This window comes from Ostrea edulis, chromosome 4 (genome assembly GCF_947568905.1).
Source record: "Ostrea edulis chromosome 4, xbOstEdul1.1, whole genome shotgun sequence".
Lineage (NCBI taxonomy): Eukaryota > Metazoa > Mollusca > Bivalvia > Ostreida > Ostreidae > Ostrea > Ostrea edulis.
In genome coordinates this window covers 55,444,161-55,455,446 of record NC_079167.1, presented here as the reverse complement: position 1 = coordinate 55,455,446, position 11,286 = coordinate 55,444,161, and positions in this window count along the sequence as shown.

Below are 11,286 nucleotides of genomic sequence, written 5' to 3'. Positions count from 1 at the left end.
CTTATCAAGGGGTGGGGGTTTGCAAAATATAAATATTGACAACTACTACGATCTATACAGATAATATTTTTATAAAGGAAAATTTTACCAAAAAAAGGGGGCGAGATTATAAGCACGACGACAAATTTTGAAAATCACTTGTAGTCTACATAGTTAGTGAAAGTCAGGAATAATTCAGGGCTTTTCCAACCCCCTTCTCTCCTTACACTCGTCAAATACACCTCCATCTCCTTACATTCGTCTAATACAAACCCTCCTTTCTTAGAATCGTCTAATACCCCCCCCCCCTCCTTTTCCTTACACTTGTCTTATACACCCTTTTCTCCTTACACTCGTAAAGAGAAGGCGGTGGTTTAAATCAGACTGCTGAAAATGGATTGACTAACAGTTGGGTATTGGATGGTGACCCACCACCTAAATTGCCTGGTTTATAATTAGTATCCTTATTATTTGCAATAAAGTTTCTAGCTTTAATATATATAGGCCTACATATGTTATACCTAAAAGTGAACTTTGAACTGGTCATTTGTCAAAGTTAGAGATAAATTAAATAATTGTGTAGACATCTCGGGTTTTTTTTTTAATTGTCAGAAGCTTATAAGATTTAAAATCATACAAATTAAATATATCTCTAACTCTGTCTCATGGGCAAGTAGAAGAAATTTATAATTGGGAAAAGAATATCGTGCGGATATGAGCTCTAATATAAGCGCGACCGTCGTGCAAATAGTGAAAATGATTAGCACGACAGTCATGCTGATAGACACTTAAAAAAAACAACCAAACAACTCGTAAAACTTAATTCAATCCAAATTTCGAAATCCTTAATTGTGTGAAGAGTGACTTAATTCATAAGTTCAAACTTAATTACTACTCAGTACTGCATACCACTGAAGAGAGAGAGAGAGAAGAGAGAGAGAGGGGGGTAAGCCGATAAATCAAACCACTTTGACATTTTAAAAGAAAAGACACATTGTCAATAAAATTATTGAACTGTTATAACTTCTCTATGCAATGTACTACTTCACTGGGTTAATTTTAGAGAGCTAATGACTGTAATTCGATAGAAAACATCGCAAGTGAAAGTAGCGAGCAGACATAAACAACCTATACTTCACCAGCTCAAATTAAACAAATGTGAATGAAACATTCTAATCTGCAACTCTTAGTGGTAACTTTAAAGTGTATTTTTTACGAATGGTATATTTCTATCATCTTACATGCTTAAACAAACTATGTCTCACCAGTAATATGTTGGTGAGCAGCCGTCGTCGTTCGCTGTTTCACATTGACAAAGAATCCGGATGTAAGATATTTTCCCCTATGACCTTTTGACCTAGCATGACGTTAGAGTGTGCAAAACATCTATAGATAATAACAGTAAACATATTTCACAGTAAGCTATTGAGAGCCGGTTTTAAAGTCTTAATAAAGTGTCTTTCTATTTCTCGTCGGGAAATAGTATTTTCTGTATACAGTTTATAAAACGGAAATACACTGAATTGTCCGTGGCCACACATATCTATATGTAAAATTTATTACATTTTCATTTTTTTCATTGATGTTGTCTTTGCATTTACTTTTCTTTTGATCTGTCCTATTTTTTCCCCATGAGTTTTGGGGGCGTGAATAGTTGTTTTGCTGTCAGTTGATGTTACTAAAGATGGATCTTTTTCTACAAAATTTCTGAACCTGGAGTACAACCGTGTTCTTTCCTTTTCTGTTTTTGATGCCCATACAGATTTCGAAATTTGAAATTTTTTATGCGATTTTGCAAGTGTGTACTGCCCTAAGCCAACATTGGACCGCTTTACGTCTTTAAATTGGGCGTTTACGTAATTTTCAACTTTCTGAACAAATTCTAACAAAGCCTTTGTTTTCCAGTCAATTAAAACTTTCAATATATGATTCATAGATTCCGAATTATTATTTGTCCAATTTTTTCCCCAAACATTGAGAATTTTTTGGGTCGCATACTTTTGATTTGATGTTAGTTTTCAATTTATTTTTGATAGTAGGTGCATTCTCCATTAAAGTGTTAAATTCCATTTTGAAAATGATGAAAAATAAAGTTTTGTTTACGGCGTTTATTCATTATTTTTCAAAAAAAAAAATGAATATCTTGAGATCATTTCGGTGTGAATGGGAAATTTATACTGCTATTCTTTGCTGAGATATATTATGTCAAATAACCAAGTCCAGACAATAAAAACAACAGAAACGTGATGGGGGTAGGGTTTTAATCTGTCCAGGCATTCGATATCTATTAAAGCCAATGGAAAAGTTATTGATTTTTCAGGTATGTGCATAAACATAGATTTGTTTACGTATGCACATCAATACCTAAGCATTACACTTCACCTGAAAATACAAATATCAAATATGAAGAGAAAATTGACAAGCTAGTATTTTCTTAATGCATCGTATTCCAATTACGATAGTTCAAAATAAGTAACCTCCAGGAACCTAAAATGTATTTCAAATTATGACGTCAATAGTACACTGTCAGTATAGCATTTGAACGGGAAAGATATTTGGCCACTTGCTACTTGAATGTCCATTATACAGAAGTGTGTAAAAGTAACGTATCTGTTTCAAAAGTATAGAATAAAAGAAAGGAGATATTGTGTTCTTTAAATTCAAACAATGCATTATTTCTTACAGAAATTAATGAAGAGAGTTTGAATTTGCTTTTATTTTCTCTTTTCTACTCATTTATTTCAATATCAACTAGTTCTAATTGTAACGGGGACCGTTACATATGTTCCCCAAACTTCCCCCAAATAAAATGTGATGTCCTTGTGAATCTATAGCAAAAAATCATTTTATTTTAGCCTTTAATTACATGTAGTACGTTTAATATGGTCATTTCAGTACCAAGAAATGAAAGAAAGCATTGCACATGCATACACGCGCACGCATGTATGATTCCGAATTTTTGTTGATGTCGTTCAACAGGCATTTGTATCATATACCCACAGTATGAATTTCATAACGTTTCCACCAAATATAAGGAAGTTATAGCGATTTTGAAATCGTCCAATCAGAATTCAGCACACGTGCATGCACGTGCTGACCAGTAATTCTAACCACAGCAATTTGTAAGGAGTACCAAGACACATCTAAAACCCTAATATCAATAGAATTTGATGAAAAACAAAAACGTTATCGTCCTTTAAAAATCGAACATTTGAAAAACGTCGCATGCGCATGTGCGTTGGCATTTTTTGTTACACCAATATATAGATACACATATTGTCTACGTATGTTGTGAATATCATCTCATTCGCTTCATAAATAAGATAGTTACAAACGTTTTAGTACTATCCAATCAAAATGAAACGCACGTGCATGCGCGTGCAAATTGGTAATTTTGACCATGCAAATCAGTTAAGGGTCTCAATATCTACCTATGATATGAATATCAAGCCTTTCAATGAACAACAAAAAAGTTAGACTGATTCCAAAGTTAGTGTACAAATTTTGTAATGCATGTGCACGCTCATGCGTGCGCGTGCAGACAAAATTACTATCATTTTTCATATCTACAAATGATATACTACCATCCTATTTAGGTTTCATATCAATCCCCTTAATATTCTGATTTTCCAATTTTTGTACCAAAATTGCAGTGCACGTGCGCGCGCGTGCATGCATGTGCAGACAAAATGACTATCACCATGCACATCTACAAACGCTATACTATCATCCTGGAAAGTTTCAAATCGATCCCTTTTGTAGTTTCTGAGAACACTACCGGACAAAAAAGTACCGGAGAAAAAGAATAATAATAATAATAATAACTAGTTCTAATTGTAACGGGGACCGTTACATATGTTCCCCAAACCTCCCCAATTAAAAAATGATGTTTTTGTGAATCTATAGCAAAAAATCATTTTATTTTAGCCTTTAATTACATGTAGTACGTTTAATATGGTCATTTCAGTACCCAAAAATGAAAGAAAGCGTTGCACGCGCATGCGTGTATGATTCCGAATTTTTGTTGATGTCGTTCAACAGGCATGTGTATCATATACCCACAGTGTGAATTTCATAACGTTTCCATCAAATATAAGGAAGTTATAGCGATTTTAAAATCGTCCAATCAGAATTCAGCACACGTGCATGCACGTGCTGAGCAGTAATTCTAACCACAGCAATTTGTAAGGAGTACCAAGACACATCTAAACCATTAATATCAATAGAATTTGATGAAAAACAAAAACGTTATCGTCCTTTAAAATTTGAACATTTAAAAACCGTTGCACGCGCATGCGCGTGTGCGTTGGCATTTTTTTGTTACACCAATATATAGATACTCATATTGTCTACGTATGCTGTGAATATCATCTCATTCGCTTCATAAATAAGATAGTTACAAACGTTTTAGTATTATCCAATCAAAATAAAGCGCACGTGCATGCGCGTGCAATTGGTAATTTTGACCATGCAAATCAGTTAAGGGTCTCAATATCTACCTATGATATGAATTTCAAGCCATTTCAATGAACAACAAAAAAGTTAGACTAATTCCAAAGTTAGTGTACAAATTTTGTAATGCGCGTGCACGCGCATGCGTGCGCGTGCTGACAAAATAACTATTATTTTTCATATGTACAAATGATATACTATCATCCTATTTAGGTTTTATATCGCTTCCTTTAATATTCTGATTTTCCATTTTTTGTACCAAAATTGCAATGCACGTGCGCGCGCGTGCATGCACATGCAGACAAAATGACTATCACTATGCACATCTACAAACGCTATACTATCATCCTGGAAAGTTTCATATCGATCCTTTCTGTAGTTTCTGAGAACACTACCGGACAAAAAAGTACCGGAGAAAAAGAATAATAATAATAATAACTAGTTCTAATTGTAACGGGGACCGTTACATATGTTCCCCAAACCTCCCCCAATTAAAAAGTGATCATCTTGTGAATCTATAGCAAAAAATCATTTTATTTTAGCCTTTAATTACATGTAGTACGTTCAATATGGTCATTTCAGTACCAAAAAATGAAAGAAAGCGTTACACGCGCATACACTCGCACGCGTGTATGATTCCGAATTTTTGTTGATGTCGTTCAACAGTCATGTGTATCATATACCCACAGTATGAATTTCATAACGTTTCCACCAAATATAAGGAAGTTATAGCGATTTTAAAATCGTCCAATCAGAAATCAGCACACGTGCATGCACGTGCTGAGCAGTAATTCTAACCACAGCAATTTGTAAGGAGTACCAAGATACATCTAAACCCCTAATATGAATAGAATTTGATGAAAAACAAAAATGTTATCGTCCTTTCAAAATTGAATATTTAAAAAACGTTGCACGCGCATGCGCGTGTGCGTTGGCATTTTTTGTTACACCAACATATAGATACACATATTGTCTACGTATGCTGTGAATATCATCTCATTCGCTTCATAAATAAGATAGTTACAAACGTTTTAGCATTCTCCAATCAAAATGAAACGCACGTGCATGCGCGTGCAAATTGGTAATTTTGACCATGTAAATCAGTTAAGGGTCTCAATATCTACCTATGATATGAATTTCAAGCCATTTCAATGAACAACAAAAAAGTTAGACTGATTCCAAAGTTAGTGTACAAATTTTGTAATGCGCGTGCACGCGCATGCGTGCGCGTGCTGGCAAAATAACTATTATTTTTCATATGTACAAATGATATACTATCATCCTATTTAGGTTTTATATCGCTTTCTTCAATATTCTGATTTTCCATTTTTTGTACCAAAATTGCAATGCACGTGCGCGCGCGTGCATGCACGTGCAAACAAAATGACTATCACTCTGCACATCTACAAACGCTATACTATCATCCTGGAAAGTTTCATATCGATCCCTTTTGTAGTTCCTGAGAACACTACCGGACAAAAAAGTACCGGAGAAAAAGAATAATAATAATAATAAGAAACAGAGTAAAAACAATATGTTCCCAAACTTTGTTTGGGGAACATAATAATAATAAGAAACAGAGTAAAAACAATATGTTCCCAAACTTTGTTTGGGGAACATAAATATTGTGGATCTTGGTTCTAATAGGTTATATACTTATTTCAACGATATCCCCCATGTAACGTTAAATAAATGACAGACGAGTTCATACGACCATTGGAACGAGAATTTATTTAACATATTTTCAAACATGAATAATAACATGAACTTGAACAGAAAGAAACATCAACGAACAAATAGAAAAAATGTCAGTAACGTATCTGTCGCACGATTTTTGCCTCCAAAAATCAAATGCCGATGTGATTTTTTCGCGCTCGCTTTCATCTATCTTTAACATTCTTCCCGTTTTCCCAGTCGCAGTTGGCGCATTGATTTTACATAATATATCAGAAAGGCAAACCCAAATTTTGTCTTGTCTAGATGGCCACTGATATGCCATTTTGCGCATTTGTAGGAATGAAATTTCGATTTCCTTGTCTTCATGGTCAATGTCGCATACCTTTCCAATATACCAATCACCCTGGTACACTGCAGCTGCAAACTCTTCTACGGAAATATCGTTGATATTCAAATTGGTTTGTCTTGTTAAATTTTCATTCAGATTGACGTCTTGATTACCGAATTGGATTGTATGTTGTTGCCAACCTTCGTAAAAATCTTCCTTTGTAAGACACCCTGTGCAATAGCACGATATACGGCATGGAGGGAAAGTGTACCTTGCACGACCTTCAGACTGAGACTGGCAAAATACGCTGCTGCATCGTCATATTCTGTTTGAGAGTAAAAATAATATTCAATTGCTATGCCAGACTCTGTGGCCCATTTGTAAAATTCCCTGGCATCTTGTATTGTTGCTTTGCCCTGTTTTACAGCCTCAGAAGCTCTTCTTTTACAAGTTCCTCCAATACCATCGCATGGGCCTTTCCCATGTCCTGCCTCAAAATAGTTCCATCGTGCATGGACGCCAAAATGTTGCTGTTGGTTGGCTAAAACATGGAAAATAAATCGGTTCCTGTATTGCGATGATGGACTGTCAGTCCAGTAGTGGATCATATTAACTCCAGGGATCTTTTCTTTAAGTTGCGGAACAAGTAACCGAAGTATTGCTTAAACAGCAGTGTTGTTATGATGGTTAAGATAGTTAATGTATATCATATTGTGATGTAGAAGATCGCCTCCTTCTGACTCTCTATAATAAGCTACCACCGGATGAAGTGTGACTGAGGTCGCATTCCAGTATGCTGATTGGATTTCATCCATGGTTTGACACTGAAAGTTCTCTGCGAAGTCCATTTGAACTACAGCATGGCCAACCGGACGAGAATTGTTTAGGTCGCTTATAGCAGTGTACTGTAGGGCGATTCTCTCTGTGTGTTTCAGAAACTCACTGTATTCCTTCGTCATCAGATTTATAAAATCTTTTGACATGATGTTTTTACTATTCTCATTTTCTTTTTCCCGTCCACATCAACGCGTTTCCATTGTTCATATTCCACTATCTCATCATCTGAAAGTGTTGTTAGACTCTCCCGTAATTGAGCAATTGTGACTGTGCGTTTGGCAACTTCCGGATTAGGCGAAATGTCGATGTTAAGGGATTTGAGGCATTTGAGTTTTAGCGCCATGTTTTGGTGTGTTGTACAAAGGCACGTGTTGCGAGATAGGAGTGATGTTGTCAAAATATTATTTGGCCTCATTTTGCAAAAAGCTGATAGGAAATGCGCAAGTTTGTATTTTCTGATAGAAATTTGTCACGTAAATTTCTCAGGTAGTCATTGAGTATTCGGGTTTGCTTTTTTTCTCCGTTAACTTTTACGGCATCTTTTTTCCCGGGCATGCATCTGCTGACGTCATCTCTTTCAAAAAAGGTGTTGATCGTCATTTTCATATTTTTATACTTGGACAGGTTTCCACGCCTTTGTGTGATTTCTATTTTCTTTTTAACGGCTTTGGATACAGTATGGCGAACTTTCAATTCTTTTCTCAATACAGAGCCTAATCTGTATTTCCTTGAAATATTACCAGATACGATTCTATTTATAGCACTCTTTTCCTTTCGTTTCTTGTTTTCCGTTTTTGCGACTTCGATTTCTTTCACCAGACAGTTACTTAATTCCAAACGTTTCACGATTCTTTTTGGTAGCGAACTCGGACTCAGACCATTTTCTCTGATCTCGTGTGTTGTTTTTGATTTTGGGGTTAACTCTTGATTTTGTGTTGCTTGGAATTGTGAATGGTCCCTTGTGATTGGTATTAAGTTTCGAGAGTTAAACAGCCTCCTTTCGAGCCTTTTGTATTTTTTTTCCCATTTCTCTACAGCTTTTCTCTGTGCTGATATTTTCTTTTTAAGTGCATCTTTTTGATACCAGGAACGCCTTAATGCTTTAGATCTCGTTACCTTTCGTTTTTCAATTTTGGAAAAGTCCAACCTCACAATCATTTTGCTTGATTCAGTAGCTGAGGACCCCATACTATCTGATGAGCTAGATACTATGTTGGATTGTTCTTCTGTAGACATTGGAGTACATGTATCATCAATTTGTGGTAGGGAGACTTCAGTATCATTCTTTTCAACCCTCTTTGTCTGTCTGTATCGTTTACAATACACTTTGGATTTTTTCTCGGCGAGCTTTTAGTTTTCTCTCAGTCAAAAGATGCGAAGGGATCCTATTTGTCCTGGCCCTTTTTCTTTCATTTTTAAGAAATGATGTATCATTCAGTTTCTTTCTCTCCCTGTACGCTTTCTGAATTTCTGCTCGCGTTTTCCCCATTTCTGTCCATTTTGAAAAGTTCCAGTGAATACATTCAATTTCAAGCTAAAAAAAATTCTATGCGGTTAAAAATGAATAGTAATGATTAAAAAATAAAACAAATAATATAGAGGAATTATCCAAATGTTTAATAATAGCACCAAGTCCAACGAGAGACTACATTTAAATATCCAAACAGATACGTTACCACTATGAACAGATACGATACCATCAATAATACATGCTTGCAATGTACCAAATGATAGTCTACTATCTTTATTCTTTATAATGGCATTCATGATAAAGTTAAAAACCAGAATTTGTCATATTCATTGCTTTTACAAAGATAAATTTTCAGAAAATTCAAGGAAAAAAATCTATTTACCATTTGCTGAGTTTTAAAATTTTGAAATTTACGTTTGCATCGTCATTTGTTCAACCGGATACAGCATACTGTGAATAAGTTAACGATCAGAATGAAAACGAACCATAAATATCCGTATTACAGCCATGAAAAGAACGATATTAACGTATCTGTTAGTAACGTATCTGTTGATTAATCATGTTTTTCTTGAAAAAATCATTCATTATCCATCATATAGACTAGAGTCGGTGTAAAATACATATATCTGCATATTCAAACAACTTCATGTAATCAATTTTGTTGTACCCTTCTTCTGAAGCTGGATAGGCGGTAACGTATCTGTTGCAAACCGCGCGTCCAAATGCCGATTTTTAGTCTTTAAACCCGATTATTTATTATATCATTTTTCATGGGGCAAAAAGTTTAAGCTTACTGTTATACCTAATAAACATGCTATTTACGTTGATATAAAAAACAATTAAAAACGCTCTCAGTGTTGTTGTTTTTTTTGTAGAGGTTTAAAAACCAGTAACGTATCTGTTCTCAATCCAACGGACATCAGTTTCAGAGCATTTTTTCGTTAGTATATAATTTCTTTGAAAAATACAATGTTACATACTAGAAATAACTTTTGTTGCTTTCAAAATAAGAACAGACAAGGACCCGAAATTATGAAATTGATCAAAATTACCCTATTGCAATAATCATCAATGTAAAACGGACACGGTGATTTTGCCTAATTTTCACATCTTATGAGTGCAGTACACTGAGCAGTGCATGATTATGTTACTATAATCATATTAGGATTTTGATACATACTGAATACATGTGCAAAATATACAATTTTATTAATTAAAACATTAAATGATTTTTTGAGGGCCACGGACACATAAAGTATGCAATTTAACACTTTAATGGAGAATGCACCAGTAACTGTGGAATTTTGCGGAGAGAATCTTGGTTTCCTCTTCAATTTCGTTGCTTTTCTCATCAAAACAGATGGTGTCGTTTGCACTTGTAAGACCATCTTCACCAAATATAAGATGCAACAATCTGTCCCTATTTTGTTTAGATAGTGCATCATCAACCAATTTTTGTTTTGCATTTTGCCGTATGTGGCGTGTGCAAAGAATATGCGTGGCCTTTGGAAATGAATGTGTTATGGCATTTACCATAGACTTTTCTTCGTCGCTACCTATGACAAGATTTTTCGTATCTACATCTGTTAGCAAAGTGCTAATGTGACTGAAAAAGGTGGAATAAGTTTTGAAGTCACTGTTGTCATGCAAATACATGGGGCCTAAGAAAATGGGATGGTCACCTGTTTTAGGGTCAATTACAGACACTTGTTTATAAGTCATGACGGTTACGTGAACATCACACAGATTGAACGTTTTGTCGACCCCTATTATGCTCTTACCATTTGCACAAATGTTCTTCAGGTCTTGTATTTGCTCATTGGTATAAAGTATAATACACGGAGTTTTGTCCTGTTCTCTTATGACTGACCTAACAATCGACCCATCTATTAACGTAAGTTGTCTAGTTGCGACATGTTGTCAGCTATATTTTTGATATGGCATGTGGTTTTGGTAGATATCTTTTTCTCATATCTTTTTTTGTCCCTGACCTGTTCCTTACTGCGATGGCCTGACAGAACGTCGTTTTTATTTGTCAGGTCATTGTACACTTCTATTGGTTTTTTCTCTTTAAGGGATGACATTTCCGACATGACATCGGTTGGTGTGCGCAGGTATTCGGAGTCTTTATTTTTTGAATTCCCGTGGGAATAGAGACCTGGAAATTGGCAAAGATATTCAACAATTGAGAAATCTTTACCTACTTGTGATGTTATGCGTCTTTTGTATTTTTTTGTCTTTTTTAGATGTCGCGTAGTACCTTTTAATTTGAACGATTTGAGATTCTAAGGGTTGTGGTTCTAATTTTACGAGATTCGTTTTCCCCTTACTCTTCTTCCGTACGTAGAATTCCCCTTTCTTTGCAACTACTGTTTATAAAGTACCATCGGGCATCTTGATGTATGTTGTTGAAGGGGATGACCGCGAAACCCAAAACACCATAATCATCTGAAATGCGATTCTGATTTTCTACCAGGAAAATGACATTTTCCTTTTTACCATGGGGGACTTTTTCAATAATTTTTGAACTCTCAGGATTATC